At 57.5% G+C, this 17,253-nt stretch overlaps 1 protein-coding gene across 1 annotated transcript in view; it reads left to right on the top strand.

Annotated features, from left to right (window-relative positions):
- The first annotated feature begins 711 nt into the window (after positions 1 to 711).
- The window catches only part of BCL9L (BCL9 like), a 46,144-nt gene continuing 29,602 nt past the window's right edge, over positions 712 to 17,253 (top strand). Inside the window, exon 1 of the mRNA XM_054086987.1 lies at positions 712 to 824. The gene's annotated coding sequence lies outside the window, so the exon portion shown is untranslated. The remainder of the gene's footprint in view (positions 825 to 17,253) is intronic.

Below are 17,253 nucleotides of genomic sequence, written 5' to 3'. Positions count from 1 at the left end.
GTGTGGGTTTTGGGTTTGCGGGTGCTAGGTTGGCCGGGTTGGTGGGTGCTGGTGTGGGTTTTGGGTTTGCAGGTGCTGGGTTGGCCGAGTTGGTGGGTGCTGGTGTGGGTTTTGGGTTTGCGGGTGCTGGGTTGGCCGAGTTGGTGGGTGCTGGTGTGGGTTTTGGGTTTGCGGGTGCTGGGTTGGCCGAGTTGGTGGGTGCTGGTGCGGATTTTGGGTTTGCGGGTGCTGCGTTGGTGGGTTTTGGGGTTGTCTGTACCCGGTTTGTCGATGCCTGTGCGGGTTTCGGGTTTGGTGGTTTCAGGTTTGCCAGTGCTGGTGCGCAGTTTGCCGGCGCCGGTGCAGCTTTTGGGTTCACGGGAGCGGGTTTTGGGTTTGCCGGTGCTGAGTTGGTGGGTTTTGGGGTTGTCTGTGCCCGGTTTGTCGATGCCGGTGCTGGTTTCGGGTTTGGTGGTTTCAGATTTGCCAGTGCCGGTGCCCGGTTTGCCGGTGCGGGTTTCAGGTTTGCCAGTGCGGGTTTCAGGTTTGCCGGTGCCGGTGCGGGTTTCGGGTTGGTCGGTGCCGCGTTTGCGGGTTCCCAGTTTGCCGGTGCGGCGCGGTTCGAGGCGGAAGGGTTAACGCGCTCGGGCTCTTATTTTGACAGCCCGGCCGGGGCCGCCCCCCCCCGCTCCGCCGCTCGCCGCGCCCTCGCCCCGCGCCGCCGCCCCCGCCCCGGGATCCGCGCTGCGCTCGGCCCGCGGCGGGCGGCCGGGACATGAGCGCGGCCCGCGCCGGCCCCGCGCCGCCCGCCGGGCCCCGGCTGCGCGCCCCGCCGCGCCCGCCAGGTGAGTGCGGGGAACCGGGGAGCGGGGAGGCGGGGGCACGGCGGGCCCGGCCGGGGCCAGCGCGGGGCCGCTCTCCGCCCGCTCTTCTCGGCACAGGTCCGGTCCGTGACCGGTGCTCGCCACGCGGGTCCGTTCCGTGCCCGGTGTTCCCAGCGCGGATCCGGTCCGTGCCCGGTGCTCCCCATGCAGGTCCGGTCCGTGCCCGGTGCCCCCAGCGCGGATCCGGTCCATGCCCGGTGCTCCCCACGCGGGTCTGTTCTATCCCCGATGCTCCCCATCCAGTCCCGTTCCGTGCCCGGTGCTCCCCATACAGATCCATTCCGTGCCCGGTGGTCCCAATACGGACCCGTTCCGTGCCCGGTGCTCCCCACGCGGGTCTGTTTTATACCTGGTGCTCCCCATGCAGTCCCGTTCCGTGCCCGGTGCTCCCCATACAGATCCGTTCCATGCCCGGTGCTCCCGACATGGATCCATTCTGTGCCTGGTGCTCCCCACATGGGTCTTTTCCGTGCCCGGTGCTCCCCACATGGGTCCTTTCCGTGCCCGGTGCTCCGGACACGGATCTGTTCTGTGCCCGGTGTTCCCCATATGGGTCCTTTCCGTGCCCGGTGGTCCCCACGCAGGTCTGTTCTATGCCTGGTGCTCCCCATGCAGTCCCGTTCCGTGCCTGGTGCTCCCTGCATGGGTCCTTTTCGTGCCTGGTGCTCCCGACACAGATCTGTTCCGTGCCTGGTGCTCCCCACATGGGTCCTTTCTGTGCCCGGTGCTCCCCACGCAGTCCTGTTCCGTGCCCGGTGCTCCCCACATGGGTTCTTGCTGTGCCCGGTGCTCCCGACACGGATCCATTCTGTGCCTGGTGCTCCCCACGCAGTCCTGTTCCGTGCCCGATGCTCCCCACATGGGTCCTTTCCGTGCCCGGTGCTCACCATGTGGGTCTGTTCTATGCCCGGTGCTCCCCACGCAGTCCCGTTCCGTGCCCGGTTCTCCCCACACAGTCCTGTTCCGTGCCCGGTGCTCCCCGCGTGGGTCCATTCTGCACCTGCTGCCTCCGGCGTGTCCAGCCTGTGCCAGGGCTCTGGCCGCTGCCCGTTCTGGCCAGAGGTGCTGTCAAGGCGGACCCTCTCCTTGGGCTCATCTTGGGCATCACCTCGGTCTGCCTGGCCCTCCTTGCTCTGCTCAGGTGTTTTGGGCACCGCTCTTCCCTTGTGCCCCATCACCGTGGCTGCTGGAGGTGCCTCGGGGACCACTGGGCCTCGAGCGGGGCTCGTCACTAGGTGCCATCAACCAACTTGCCCTGTACCCGGTTTTACTCGAACTACTCTGGATTTTGGAAGACATCGTTGGCGCTGTTAAAGCTTGAGTGGAACTGGGATTCCTCATTGTGTTTCACGTGAGGTTTAAAGCTCATCCCAGGTGTCAGGGGACAGCTCTGCCCTTTCCTTGTGGTGTCATAGGCTTTGGGGCTTCTGTTCCCTCTTGAGGTGAACCAGGTACGTGGCCGGTTGGAGGAAAAAAGGGGAAATGCCGTCCGTACGCACTTTGTCTGTGCAGAGAAAGAACCCCATGTAACAAAACCTTCCTGGTGCTGCACCGGGGATGTGCCCTTAGCAGATGGTGAACCTGTCCTGTCCCGGCTCCGCGAGCAACCACTTGCTGGAGCAGAAATGTGAGAAGGATGCATATCCGAACACGGGAGTAACCCTACATGACAGGGCAGGCTGTCGTGCATGTCGGCGCGCCCTGGGTGCAGCGTGGTCTGACAGAGTGTCGGGATGCGGTGCCGTGTGGCTGTGTCCTGGCCGTGCCAGGCACAGGGCTGCCAAGAGGGTGGCACAGAGGACAACTGCGATGCATCCCTCTGGGGCACCGCTGCAGGAGGCTTCGCTGCGTGCTCTTGACCTGCGGGATCTGCCACTGTGGCTGCCACTCGTTATCCTGCTCAAACGCTGTTTCCTGCCAGGCACACGGTAATGACACGCAGCTCCTTCCAGCCGTCCGTTGCCAGGTCTCAGCGCAAGGATGTACGTGTGCCTTGTTTTGCTGCTTTGGTCGCAGAAGGGATAAGGAAAGTGAGTCACAGAGGAAGCGATTTGCCCAAGGTCACACAGCGAGGCTGTGGCCGTGCCGAAGCAAGACGTGTGTTGACTCTGGTGCTTGCGATAGCGCTGGCTGCCACCACGCGTGGGTATGCAATGCACTCCCAAGGCTGGAACTATTGCAGGAATCACGAGGTCAGCATTGCTGCCTGATTCACTCTTTTTTTCTTGGTAGAAGGATGAGTGTATCAGTGTCCACAGCAATTGTCTGCTCCATCAGGGACTTTTTTTTCTGGTGTATTCATGTCCTAAATGCTTGAGAACCTTTGTCTGGTTTCTAGCATGCATTTTGCTATTTGTTCTGGGCAGATGATGTGATCGGTGCCTCCACACTGCTCTGTCCTGTGTGTTTATTAGCCAGAAAATCCATTTTGTGGTGGTTGGTGTTTTCTGCGGTGCAATGCTGTAGGTGTTAGTACATCTCCCTGCTCCTGAAAGTCCCTTTGCTCTTTCCCGACCTCCCCACTGGAAAAAAAAAAAGGCAGCAGCTAAAGGAAAGCTTAGTTGGAAACTTGAAACCATAGTTACTCAGATGCAGAAAGTGAAACAGTTGTGTTTAGTACTTTAAAGCTCTCTCTTGTGTCTCCGTGTTGCTGGAAGGCGGTTCAGAGGGGACAGACGGTGACTGGGCCATTGCAGAGCTGGAAGTGCCGAGCTCTCCTGGCGGCTTCTGTGGATGTGCTGGAGCTGCACTTCAGCCCCAAGCGAGCTTGAGCCCATGGACCTTGCTTGTGCTGGCCTGGGGTTCCCAAGGTCCAAGCTCAACTCAACCTTTGACTTTGCTATCACGTCATTGACCCAGCTGGCATCACGTTCTTAATATTTGCTGTTTTGGGGGAAAAACATAGTTTCTCCTCTCCTTCCTACTGCTTTTTCCTGCTAAAACAGTGTGAGCCCTCCCCCTGCCAGCAGCGCTTGCTATAAGGGGGTGTGGAAGAGAGCAGCAGGTAGAGAGAAGGCTTGGTTCCCTCTGCGTGGAGCATCACCGTGTCCCAGCCAGTCACTGTTCCTCACTGCTGTAGAGACATTTGTAGCTGACCCTGGTCATCTTCTGCTGGTTGCAGTATCCTGACTAAAACATGCGTCCTGGATTGTTTTCCATGTCCCATCTCTTCTTGATGTGCTGGCTGGCTCAGCGCTGACATCGGGACAGCCTTTGCTTCTTTGTGCTGTCCCGGATGGTTGCATGAGGTGTGGCTTCTTCAGGGAGCAGAACTATTAAACCACTGGAGTGCTTGAGGATGCGGCTGTGTCCACCCAAGGTCCAGGTGTGCCCTTGCTGGCGCTGGCTGTGTATTCCAGCTGCTGCCATGAGCTTTAAGCTGCTCAGGTCTAGCCAGTTCCTGGGGATGGCACAGGCTGGCTTCCAGCCCTTAATTCGTTAGGGCTCCATCAGGGTTCAGACATGCTGACCGACACCTCCCTCACAGGCTTCTTCTGGGGGACTATGGTCCCTGTGGAAACACACGAGTGGGCTATTCCTGTCCAAGAGTATGTCCAGGTCTTCTCCACCTAGGAGCCGGCTCCTGAGCTATGCTGCCGCCTCCTCCCAGCGATGCCAGCCGCTACCTTAGCCGAGCAGAAGCCCCAAGCTCTACTGCGAATGTCATTTTCCTTGTGCTGTAGCTCTTTTGGCAAAGGCCTGTGGTCGTGCCAGTGCCTTGGAGAGCTCTGCTAGGTTTGTGAGGACTGCTGGCGTTTTTAACAGGAAACACGGTAGGAGATGCATGGATAGATGATGTCATGGGGGATGGAGGTATCGTAGCGATGTGATGTACAGATGCAGCAATACTTTGTCAGTGCTGTTTAAGCTGCATCAGCGAAGTGCTAGGAGGGTTGCCAGCACAACTCTTCTGGCAAATCCCATCCAATGCCAGTCAGAACTCAGTATTGCACAGGTCTTCTGCCCTCCCAGGAAGATGTGGGCTGGAAAATGTGTCTTCTGGTGATCTCGGTTGGACTTGACAATCTTAGTGGTCTTTCACAGCCTGATTTTAATGATTCTATGTTCTTTTGCGAGGTGCCGTGGTTTGAGAGAGGGTGGGAACTTTGGGTACTGACTTTATGTAGCTGATCTCCATGAAGTTAAAACTACCCGCCGAGGCTTTTTGTACCACTTGAAACTGTGGAAAAATGCACCCGTCTTGGAGTGAGGGGCCTAGGAAGCATCACAGTGGCTTTTCTTCTCCATTGTGTGTTCCCAGTAGCTCTGTGCAGCGCAGGGAGCGAGGATGGCTGAAACGAGATTCCTCAGCTCTATCTGACTCGTGTTTCAAAGTCAGTGCTGCCTTCTAGCAGACCGATCCATGCTCCTCTGGTCTGGCTTTCCTTCTGCAAGCACCACCCCTGCAGCCTCGCGTGAGAGGTGCCCAGGAACTGTTGCCGGAGGTTGGCAGGGGTGGTTTCTGTTGCTGTATTTGGCCCTTTCCGCAGCCTCTCCTGGCAGCCAAATCGTGTGGCACGAATGAGAGGCACCCTTCCTCCTTCTATGGTGCCTGTTCCCGGTCATCCACTTGGCACCAGCACCTTCCTGGGCGCTGGTTTTGTTTTCTCCCTACCTGATTCTGTTTGAAACTCGGAGGTGGAGAGGGCGATGGATGTTGTTGTAACTGGGAGCGGTTAGTGGTGATGTTTGCCATTGCCACAGGGCTGTACTCAGCAGGAGGCAGTGTGGAGGAAGCAGTTAGTGTCACTGGCACCTGATTTTGATTTAGGGGAGAGCAGTGCTACAGAGGGATGGCTTGCCAGGAGTCCTGCGTGCTGCCCGCATCGTTGGTGAGCTGGGCAGGGCTCATCACTGCCCTGGGCAGCCTGGTCTCCCTGGCAGCAGGAGAAGGGAGCGTGGGACACCTCGGCATAGCAATCCAAACCCTGCACCAAGCCTTCAAAACATGCACCGGGCTGTTGGGCATCCTGACCAGCTCAGAGCCTGGCTTGTTTGGACTCTGACCATTCTTCTCTGCTGGCACTCCTGCTGCCCCCCTCCTGGGGAACGGGATGGGCTATAGGAGATGTGTGGCTTCCCAGCGGGCAGGGTTGCTTTGATGCCAGCTGTGCCTTTCTCCTGGAGAAGATGGTGTGAGGATGATGGGCTGCAACACCCTGAAGAACCTAGTGGGAACCTGCTCCGCTCTCACTGAGCGTAGCCAGTGGCATCAGGCCTGCTTCCCACTGGCTCAGCTCTTTATGGAGAGATGGGCCAGTTCTTTGGCAGCTACTGGTGTCTGGGCACAAGTGGCTCCCCTATATCCCAGTGTCTGTGCTGGATTGCCAGATGGATGCATCAGGCAGTGGTTTCCAGCCCCTCCACACTGCTGGTGATGCGAGGGCAAGACCTTTGCTGGCATCTTGACCTGCTGCATCTTTCCTGGCAGCTGTAGACAGAGGAACCCGCAAGCCATGCCTGGGCACCTTTTGGAAGACTGCGCGCCCCCAGTGTGGGCAGTTTGTGTCCCAGCTTCAGCCAGAGCTGCTGGAGAAAACAGTGCTCGATCACTGGATTTGCTTCCACTGAGAGCAGGAGCTGGGTTTGGAGTTTAGATGCCCTGAATCCCAGCTCAGGGACCAGGAGAGCCTGCTTGGGTGCTGGGGTAGCAGCCTCAAGATGGCTTTCAGGCCGGGCTGCGCTGTGCCCGGCGGCGGGGCGTCACCCTGTTTGGTGAGGAGCTCGGCTGGAGCCGGGGCCTGGGCCAGGAGCCAGGGCCCTGATCCGTGCCAGAGAGGGCGAGACTTGGAAAGCGAAGCAGAGCTCCTCCTGTGTGAGAGATGGCCCGAAATACCGAGCAAAACCACAGAGTGCTCCTTGTTCCTGCCTGTGCCTACTGGTCTTCCCTCTCCCTGGAGTACGTGGGAGGCCACAGGATGGATCTGCTAGGGATCAGGAGGGCTGCGCTCCTTGGGCACTTCTGCTCTGTCCTGCCTCTTCAAGCCCCGGGTGGGTTGGGGTTTTGCAGGGATTTTTGTGGCTGTTTTCTTAGAAGCAGAGAATCACCAGGTTGGAAGGGACCCACTGGGTCATCGAGTCCAACCATTCCTAACACTCCCTAAACCATGCCCCTCAGCACCTTGTCCACCTGTCCTTTAAACCCCTCCAGGGAAGGTGACTCCACCACCTCCCTGGGCAGCTGTTCCAGTGCCCAATGACCCTTTCCATGAAAATTTTTTTCCTGATATCCAGCCTGAACCTCCCCTGGCGCAGCTTGAGGCCATTCCCCCTTGTCCTGTCCCCTGTCACTTGGGAGAAAGGGCCAGCTCCCTCTTCTCCACAACCTCCTTTCAGGTAGTTGTAGAGATCAACCCTTCTAACCCTGCATCTCCCCCATTGCTGTATCTCCCCATCCTCACTGGTACAGGCTCGGGGCGCAGTTCCTTGCAGGCGGGCTGGCCAGAATGATGCTGCATGCAATTGCACTGCTGCTTCTGTCATGGCTCAGCGGAGCAGCTTTCCTTTTCCTTGCTCAGCTGCTTAATGCGGTGGCTGAGGAGAGGAGCAGGCCAGGATACGGTTTGTGTAGAAGGTTCTTTATGGCATCAGCCCTTGGCAGACTGTGCTTCCCAGGGTCTGTGTGAGCAGTGTGGGGTCCATACAAGCGGCGTGACTCTTTGCGCTGGGTGTCTGGTGGCAGCGATGTTCTGCGCTGTCAATGGCTGGAGGAGGTTTCCAGCGCTCTGCAGGAGCAAGGCCTTGGCTTTTTCACCTCCGAAATAGATGCTGGGAGGGAAAGTGAAAGGGAATGACTTAACCAAAGGCAGGAAGGGAATATGAGGCAGAGCTAGAGACAGAAGCCAGGATTCCTGATTTCTGCTCATCGCGCTGCTCCTCCTCAGCTGCCTCCTTGCATCTCACCGTCCTTGAGTCCAGGCGTAAGGGGGCTTTTCCTACCCTCTAAGAAGCTGGAGGTCAGGAACTCTTCTTGAGAGGTAACCTCAATGCTCGATGTGTGAGCTTTCCTGTCCCTGAGTGTCTCGTCTCCAGGATTTGCCTGGGTGAGAAAACCGTGAGTTGGAAAGCTCCGACTGGTGTAGTTACAGCAGAAGTCGCGCTGTTTCCTTGGCTGGTGAGCCAAGTGTCTGGTTCCCCAAGGGACACCGTGGTCCTTGTCTGATGTGCGCTCTGCAGAGAAATGCCATTCTCCCAGAATGCTGTTCCCTTGTTTGGAGGCTGTGTCCAGGTTTCTCTTAAGGGTTTTAATTAAAGGAAGCCGCTTCTCCCTGCTTGCAGTGTGTCCCCCTTCTGAAGGTGGCCTTGTGGCCAGCTTTCCTTGACTTGCCACCTTGGTAACTGCATGGTTGGGGGTACATCAGGTGCCTGGTTCTGCAGGAGCATTGCAGTCTTCCTAACAGAAAACGTATTCTTAAAGATCCTCTTTGGAGGAAAGCTCCTGCTTAGTAGCTGTGTATGGGTGAACGATTGTGCTCCCCTTCAGACGGGAAGGGGTTCAGCAGTGGCTGGAATGGCTGCTACTTCATCCTGTTGTTATGCAGTGCCTGGTTCCTGGGTTCTTAGGAAAGGCAGTGTCCGAAGCTGTGATCGGTAGAGGATGCTGAGGGTTGCAAGGGTCCAAAATGGTCACGCTGTATGTCTCCAGGGCAGCGAGGAGCTGGATGGAGTACTCTGAAGGCAGTGACTGAGAGCAAGGGCTGCATCTCAGGGTGACTTCCCGACAGCAAGCTGGCCAAGGCTGTGGAAACCCCTGGAGCACTGGAGCTTTCACCACTTCCTCAGCAGGATTTGTTCCAGCACCGGTCTGCAGCGGAGGACTGGGCCAGACAGGGCCTGAAGGGAGCGAGTCCGGCCACAGGCGAGCCTCGTTGGGCTGGGCTGAAAAGCTGCCTGTGTCCTGCCTCTGTGCAGCCTTGTTTGAACTTTCCTCTGGCAAGGAGCAAAAGGAACCGGGGAGACCTTAGGGCTGGTCCAAGCAAGTTTCCTCTGCTCTTCCCACCCCCAGATGCACTGAGGGGAACGGCAGCGGCTCCAGTCTGCTGTCCCGGAGCGCAGCAGTTTGGGGGGCCCTCGATCACAACGGCTTTTGAGCAAACGCTTTTTTGCCTCTGGTGTTCCCTGCCTCTTGGGCTGCGACGCAGGGATGGGGGAAGTGAAACTGTGGTTCAGAACAAGCCCTCTGGATGGCAAGAAAATTGCTGAGTAGCCGGTTTCCAGGTTGCCGAGGTCCTAGCCAGGGCCTGTGCGGCTGCCAGAAGCAACAGGCTTGGAATTTCCTCTGGCGGGTGCCAGCTCCTCTTGGGCTGGCTGCAGCCCCTCTGCTGGGCCGGGGCTCTTCGAACCCTGTGGATGGGGAGCAGGGGTTGCACTGGAGCTGGAGCTGCCCCACTCGCTCTTGCAGCCTGGTTTCTATTTTCTTTTCCAGGGTCCAAGCTGTTTTGAATTATGCAGCTTGCACCTCCCGCGGGGCTCCTTGAGCAGCCGCCTAATGAGCTGAGCTCCTGACAAACTTTGCTCTGGCTCTGGCTACGCTTGGAAAATTTTACAGCCTTTTCAGCAAAAGGAAATGCCAGGAAAGGCCTGTCTCTTCTTATTTTTATGAGGGGGTCCCAGTTGAGAGGGAGCGAGGTGGGTTTGGAGAGGAAGACAGGAAGGATTTTGTATACTGCAGTCTATATGCTTTCTAGTGATCGGGGCGAGTGGGCTCGGTGCTGCCTGCCAGGGCTGGGCATCATGCGGCACAAGATCCACAGGGCTCTCGGAGGGAGCAGGATGGGTGCAACGAAGCAGCGACTTCTATTCAGTGGGGAGACGGTGGTTCTGTGTCTTCCCCTGCAGCTGCTGGCATAGCTACTGGCTGTTTAATCTTCACTAATTATGCTTTTTCTGAATGGCAGCGGGTTTATTTCTACTGTGGTTGCAGGCTCCTGCGCTGCGTGTTGGTCTGCAAAGCTGTAGGAAGGACCAGTACTGGGTGCTGGGCTGTGGTCCCCCCATCACGGGGCCGGCAGAGTGCCCAGCAGGTGCTAATGGGCACAGGGACGTAGAAACATGGGTGCCACCAGCACGTTTGACCCATAAGGGACACTCGTGTATCATGTGCCTCTTTGGCTGAGCAATCGGTAGAAGAAACCAGGGCACAAAACAAGCGGTGACTTGCCTGCCTTCCCTTGGTGAGATGGTGCTGAGAAGGCAGCTGAGAGCCCTCAATTTTGGATAAACTCTCCCTCGGTGAGGTGCTAAAGGTCTAGTTTCCTTCATCAGAGTCCACCAATCACTGCACTGATGTCCTGACAAGCACTGCAGGTACTGACCGCTGATTGCCACCCTCCTCACCCATCCTCACAGTGTCTCAGATCTCTTTCTAATGGCGAAAAGGCATCTGTGGAGACTGGGACGGGGGTGTTGGTTGGAGCCTGTAAAGCTGCAGTGGCCTGGGGAGCCGTGGAGCTTCTCCAGCGGGAGGGATCGAGGTTTATGTGCGATCCGTAGGCATCAGCTGCTGCCAGTCATGGCAGATGAGCATCAGACATGGGCAGCGATGGCCCTGGGTAGAAGGAGTCTCACGCCGGTCCCGCTTTGAGGGCTTTGCCCGTTACGCCTGTCAGGAACGTGGCTCTGGATAGCTATTTGATTTGGCAGCATGTGCGGGCCTGGCAGCCCTCGGAGTGGGATGCGGGCACCAGAACCGTGCCCTTCTCTCCCTTTCTTTCCATCACTCCACCCATCCCCAGCTTTCTGCTGTGTTGGGCCCAAGAAAGCACCTTCCCGGGGCTGCGTCCCCTCCTCCCTCTGGAAGATGAGTGCTGTGTCCCCTCTCCTCTCCCAGGCCTTACGAGCAGGAGCCGAGATCGGGTTTGACAGGGGAGGCCATTGCCTTCGCGCTGCTGCTGGGCAGAACGAGCACAGCTCTCCTGTTGGCTTCACGTTGGATGGGCTTCTCTGTTCCAGTGTTCTTGGAGCTTAAAACATGTGGGAAGCTGCTGGAAAAAGTAGTCAAAATGATAGTTAAATGCCTTTTTGTTATCGTTATTTCTCTCTGTGATGCCTTCTGCAGGTATCTGCTTTAGAATGGCTGAAGTGGATGGGGTTCGTGCTCTTTAGTTTCCTAATTGTCAGTGGGGAACCCTGTTTTGCGTGAACTTGACGGCACTGCAGGAGGGAAGTGTGAAGCCCCGTCTGTTGTCTTTGCTGTAAGAGCAGTGCAGCCCCAAAGGAAGAGCAAACAAGTGCACTGCACGGCTGTGACACAGCCAGCAGCACCTTCCCTCCCAAAGCATTTCCACAGGTTGGTGGTTCGGGAAGGATCTGCCTGGGTTGCCCACCTCCACTGGAGAATTCTGTGTGAGTTTCGCTTCGCACTCTCCTTTCAAACTCTCTTTTAAAAGTATAATGACAATATTCACTCTTTGAATCTGCTTCACAGCCGGTTTGAACAAACAAAACGAAGCAAACCCAAAACCTTCCCCAAACCCTAACCTGGTTCTGCTCATTGGAAGTTGTAAAGATTTTGTAAGAAAGGAGTTCCTTTGCCTTAAGCAGAACTTCAGCACAGAAGCTCCTGCTACTTACAGGTACTTTACTATAAATGTGATTGTAGCCCTGCTTTTGCAGGTGTGGGTGTTATTGTAGTGGGAAGAGTGATTTACCCACTTGAGCGCTGTGTCATCAGGACCTTCTCTTTGCGTGATGGCTCCCCACCCTGCACGGTGCTTCTGAAACAGTCAGGGAGACTCAGCTGCTGGTGGCAAAAGTTTATCAGTTACTTTATTCTGCTCTTTAAACAAAAGTAATTTCACAAAGTCCTGGTATAATTAAAATGTATTACTTATGTTGTAGGTTTTAGACTTTTTTTGAGGGTTTCAGTTATTTTTCTGATGCAGGCATTGACCTCTATGCAGCAAATCTAAAGCTGCTGTAATAACGGGCTGCCTTTCTCAAGTGGTTTCCCTGAGCTCCTGGCCTTTGGAGGTCCACGGTGTGTAGGTTTAACACTAGTAAAGTGAACCGGCTGCCCTGAGATTTCCTCATTCCCAGGCCAACGCTCTGAGCCCTCTCAGTGGGAAGGGATGATGTTGGCATCCCTCCAGAGCTGCCAGTCCCTGTCTGGGTGATGCTGAGCTGTGCATTCATCTTCCTGCAGCCAGATGGAAAGGTTAATTGCTTTGCCCAGCTTCAGGTTGGAACAAGATTGCAGAAGAGGGTGGCTGCGGTTGGTGGTTGGTTAGATGGAAGGGGAGAGAGGAGAGGGGAGCATGGCCAGGAGTAATGGCATGTTTTGGGATTGCCCTTCCTCCAAGACCCGAGTGTGTTGGTTGGCTGCTGTTCCAGTGCTGGATCTGTGGCCGTTCTGGCTGCGGGTGGAGCCATGGCTGGGCTGTGGGTGCTGGTTGCAGTGTATTTGCAAAAGCTATTGGGAGCATGCAGAGAATTGATCTCTCTCGGGAGCTGATAGAAGAGTTCCAATAGCAAGCATGCTGGAAGGTCGGGCTCTAACTCTTGCTGCCTCCTTTCCTCCCTACTGGGCATGGATGTGGACATGCCCGGAGTGCCTCAGTTGTGCTACAGATCGTGTGCAGGTGGCTCAGCTCCAGGTGAGAGCCCAGCAGTGCTCTTGCCACGTGCTGATGGTCAGAGGGGGGACGAGGCAGAGCTGGGACCTGGCTCAAGGAGAACACATGCCATGCAGGCTCCCTCCTGCATGCAAGACCTGCGTCTGCGGGGTCCTCCCTGCTCTGCTGAGCCAGGGCTAATGGCTGACCCTGGGCTTGGGATGGAGGAGAGGTGTGGGGAAGCTGGGATTGTAGCATCAAACAGTGGGGAATATGTGCATCGCCCTTGGCCAGTAGACTAGTCTAATGCCTTGTCTGATTTGCATATCAATTAATTTTTATTTTAAGAGGACTCAAGTGGACCCAAGTGCCAGACTGCGTCTCAGTGTGCTGTAGGAGGAGCCCAGGAACTGCTTGATTTGATCTGAACAACGAGCCTGAGGGTGGTATCGTTTAATGAGCCAAAGACCCCTCTGGCAGAAATCAGTTTCTTTCCTTCTGAAACAGGCAAGTGCTGATTGTTCTGGGGGGTTTAGGGTCCTTTTGAACAGTCTGGGCAGTGTTGAGTGAGCGCGGGTTGTGTAGACTCTGGCGATGGTCAGGATGCTGTCTGACAGGAGGGTGGCTCGCCCAGGACATGCCGCTACCCTCTGCTGTCCCAGTGCTGTGAGACCAATTCTCTAAGGTGCCGCTCCCCACCACCGTCCGTCTCCTCGGACCCACATTGCTTGTCCTGCGGCATCCCAAGCGCAGGACAGAATCTCTGGCTGCAGGATAGCTGCTGGCTGCGGAGCTGCCCTGGTCGGCCTCTCTGCTGTGGGGTAGGGAGGAAGCCAAGTGCCCCTGCTTGAAAGCAGGAAACCAGAACCACGTGGGCTGCCTCGGCACCTCATGCTCGCACCAACAGCAGCGTGCTGGGCTCAGGCTTGCTGGCTGCCTGCCACAGTGCTGGTGGCCCTGGTCTGTGTCCTCTGTTTGCAAAGTGAGGGGGAGAATGTGGACCCCCCCTCCCCAGGTGCAGGTTCTCCCCTCTTGGCTCTCTTGCACTGGTGCTCCAGTGGCCAAACTGGGAGGCTGCAGCCAGAGCTCCTGGACTCTCCATTGACTGTTGGCAATCTGCTGCGCATCCATCCTTAGGCACTCGCCTGGGCTCTGGCCGCTGTGTCTGCCAGGAATAAAGGCAGCTCATGGGCTGTACCACGCTGCCTTTGCCCTGGCCCTGGTGTGACTGCCCTGCCAGGGTTTGCATTCACCGCTGCCTCCTGGGGAAGAAGAAGCGTGTACTTTTCACGGTAGGGTTTTTTCCTCTGCATTCGAGGTCTCACAACAGTCACCTCTGCTTTGCGGCCGGAGCCCTGGGACCCCCGCTCTCCGTGACTGAAGCAGCGGTTGTGGGAGGAAGAAGCACGGCCAGCCCTCCCGGCAGCCCATGCGTTTGTCCTGTTCGATTACCATGCAGCAGCAGTGGCACCAGCCGCCGCCTTCTCCTCTCGCTGGGCTGTGCGCTGCAGGCTCCGGCAAACGCTGTCTGCGGACATCTGCTCCCTCCTCCCCCACTGCCTCCTGGCAAGCAGCAGCAGCTTCCCAGTGCACAGCCTGCTCTGCACATCACCCCCCCGTGCGCCCAGCCCAGGCTCCCTTCTGCTCCTACAGGCTCCTTCGCAGGACCTTGAAATGGTGCTTTCCCGATGCTGGCTCGGCTCCAAGCAGCCTTCCGTCTCACAAGACCGTAGCTGAAAAAAAAAAACAGGGTGCCTGATGGAGAGGAAAGGCTTATTAAAGGTGATGCCTGCCCAGCGCCGGCCGCTGATGCAAACAGGCAGCCCTCTCCTTGGCAGGGCTCCAGCCGGCGCCTGGGGCCGGAGGCCGGCGCGAAGTCTGGGGCAGAAAGCTGGGAGCAGATGTGGCGAGGTCAGCTGTGAGCCGCAGCCCCGGTGCCAGCGCTGGATGTGTTGGTCCGGTGTCTGTCTCCGGTCTGTGCTGTGCAGCTGCGAGGGGCAGAGTTCGCTATTCCAGGTATTCATCTGGTCCCTTCGGGGAGAAGGGAGCCTTGTTTCTGCTGGCGAGCGGTGGGGTGATATGGATGTGCTCAGAGGGCAGCGGGGCTGTGCGTTTCTGCCTCCGGAGAGTCACCCCAGGGCTGTGGTCCTGCTGTCTTGGCAGCAGGCAGCTCCCTGCCAACTGGCATTGTGGTGGCTTCAGCCTCTTGACACTGCTGTGCCACGTTCCTATCTGTAGGCATCCGTCTGGCACTGGGAATGTGCATCTTTACCCCAAGGTCAGTCAGTGGCCCAACACAGCCTGGGGGTTTCTCCAGAGGCAAGAGTGGAGGAGCTGGGAGGGCTGGAGCGGAAGGATTTAATGAAGAGGGCACAAAGGGTGTAGCAAACTCCTTTCTTCTGAATGTGGTGAAGCAATAGCTGGGAGCATGAAGGCAACGCCGGGCTGTGATCTTGGGGAAAGCCCAGAAGGAGGGCTGAGGTATGTGGATTAGTCAGAGGAGATGGTAGAGGATGAAAGAAGATTCAGCAGCTCTGATTGTAAAGGCAGGTTTGGGAAAAGGAGCTGGAGGGATTGCAGGTGGGACATGAAAACAGGAGCTTGGAAGGATGGAATAAATGAACCCGGTGGGGAAATTTGCCATTTTGTAGCTGGATCAGAAAGATGCAAGCACGATTCAAAGGGGTTTAGACAAGAAGGTACTAGTCTGTGTTTGGAGGGAGAGGGCTTGTCTTCACTGTGACCGTCTTTGCAGTGGAGGGCTCACAGCTGGATCCCCCTGCCAGCTTGGAGGGAGCGCGGTGTTCCATACTTGTGTGGCCTTAGGTGACAGCAGGTCCTGGCCCCCGGTTTGGTCAGCAAGGCTGTGGCTGTGCCCACGTTGGGCATCCAAGAAGCGGTAGCAGGAGAGCTGTGAGTGCCTGTGATGTGGTATAGGGATGAGAGCTGCAGGCAGGGCTGAGGCAGGGCAGCAAGCAGTGAGGCTGGGGTCTGTGTGGCAGGCAGGGCCAAGGCGCTGTGGTGTCACCAGGAAGGGGTCTCGGCGCACCCATTAGCACTCTTTTGGGCATCACGCTGTGGCAAGCAGGACTGGTGCCGCTGCACAGAGGGGAAGAGCTTCAGGTGGGTCTGGCGGGCAGACCCGAGTCGAGCACCCAGGTCCCCTCTTTGCCTGGTCGGCGCTGAGCATGGAGAAGGTGAAGAGAAGAAGGATGGGGTGTGCATCTGAGGGGAAGATGGGAGGTGCCACCAAGAAACAGAACCAATCTGCTTTCCTCTTTGTGTGCTGGTAGATATTTGGTGGGGTGGGGGCCACGGTGTTGGACTACCTGCCAGAAACGCTGCGCACATCCCTGTGAGAGGAAGCTGCAGTGCTGCAGGATGCCATCCTCTCACCTGCACAGGTGATTCCGAGCCACTGCCTCACAGGGTGCGAGACGGCCAAGTGGTGCCTCCCCCAGCCAGCCAGACCCTATCCCACAGCCTGGGAGTAGGTGGTTAAGGAGATAAGGGAGCCCTGGCCAGAAGCCTTCAAGGCACTGCTGGGAATAGGAGCGTCACCAGAGGCTGGAGGGAAGCCTGGTAGGTCCTGGTGTGTACCTGATGCTGAGGAGCAGCAGGAGGTGCCACGTGGAGGGCGGTTGCTGCCTGCCCCCGCAGAAGAGCAGGAGAGAGGGGAGGTAGTGGGGCATGACGTTCCCCTGGGAAGAAAGTACTGGTGAGCGAAGGCAGAGTGAGGCCGAGGCCAAGGAGGCCGCTGGGGAGGACATCCTTCCCCTAAGTCCAGAATCGGTGCCAGGAGACCAGCAGGACCTGCTCACAGGAGCGTTATCTCCTGTGGCTGCCCTGGTTGGTGGCCCTGGTTGTGACTTTGTGCCCGCAGGCCTCTCAGAGGGCAGTGACGTGGCAGAGACAGCACATGGACTGCAGGGACTGGTGCTGGGCTCTGGTACCTGGCTCTTTGCCCTCCTGCAGCGGTGCTGGCTGTGTTCCTGTGAGCTGCCTTTCCTTTCACGCTGAGGCTGGTGCTGGGCTTTGCCCTGGGCACTCGGCTCTCGCTCTGCTGGGCTCAGTCTGACTCCTGGACCTAGTGTGCCAGCAGGGCTTGGCTGCTGGTGAGCCAGGAAGGAGGCTGAGCTTGCCCGCAGACGGCTGAGTCCTGTCCTGGGTGACGCCAAGGCATCAGCTGGCACTCTGGGCAGGCGGGTTGCCTCCCCAGCCCTGTGCGGGTCCGCAGCAGCCATCCTGCCCACCCTTCTCTTCCTGTGCTCAGGAGAGACAGAGGGGAGGAATCGCCCCGTGAAGGGTTAACGGTGCGCTGCAGCACGCTCTCCCTGCTGCAGGAGGGTGTTTAGCAGCTTGCTCCAGTTGGCGTCTTTCCCAGAATGCTTTGGAAAAGCACTGCCCTCTGACCCCCAGTACAAACTGAGCCCAGCACGTGGGAGGGAGAAATTACTCCCAGACCTTCAGGCTCCAGGGTTTACAAGCTGCCTGCAATAAAGCAGCCATTTTTTCCGACAGTTACTAAATCTCCCCTTTTAGCTCAGCTGCAAACCCCTGCCCATCGCTCCCCTCCCTGCCCCCCCAGCCCCGCGTCTCACTCCTTCTGCTCAAATCAGAAACATCTCCGAGGTGAGGCCAGCCCGTTCTCTCCGGGCTGAAGGCTGGGCAGAGCTCAAGCCCCTGTTCCAGGAGCAGTGGGTCCCATCCAGCCTGGTGGCTGTCCCTGTGTCTGTCTGTGCTTCCTGCATGAACCGATGCTTGCCCAGGGGGTCCTGCACCTGCACCTCTCTTCCAAGCCTTCACGAAGCATGCGTGATGCTGCCGGGATGATTCCT

The sequence above is a fragment of the Cuculus canorus genome, chromosome 23 (assembly GCF_017976375.1).
Source record: "Cuculus canorus isolate bCucCan1 chromosome 23, bCucCan1.pri, whole genome shotgun sequence".
Taxonomy (NCBI): domain Eukaryota; kingdom Metazoa; phylum Chordata; class Aves; order Cuculiformes; family Cuculidae; genus Cuculus; species Cuculus canorus.
Note: the sequence above shows the minus strand (reverse complement) of the source record. Positions and strands in the feature narration are given on the sequence as shown.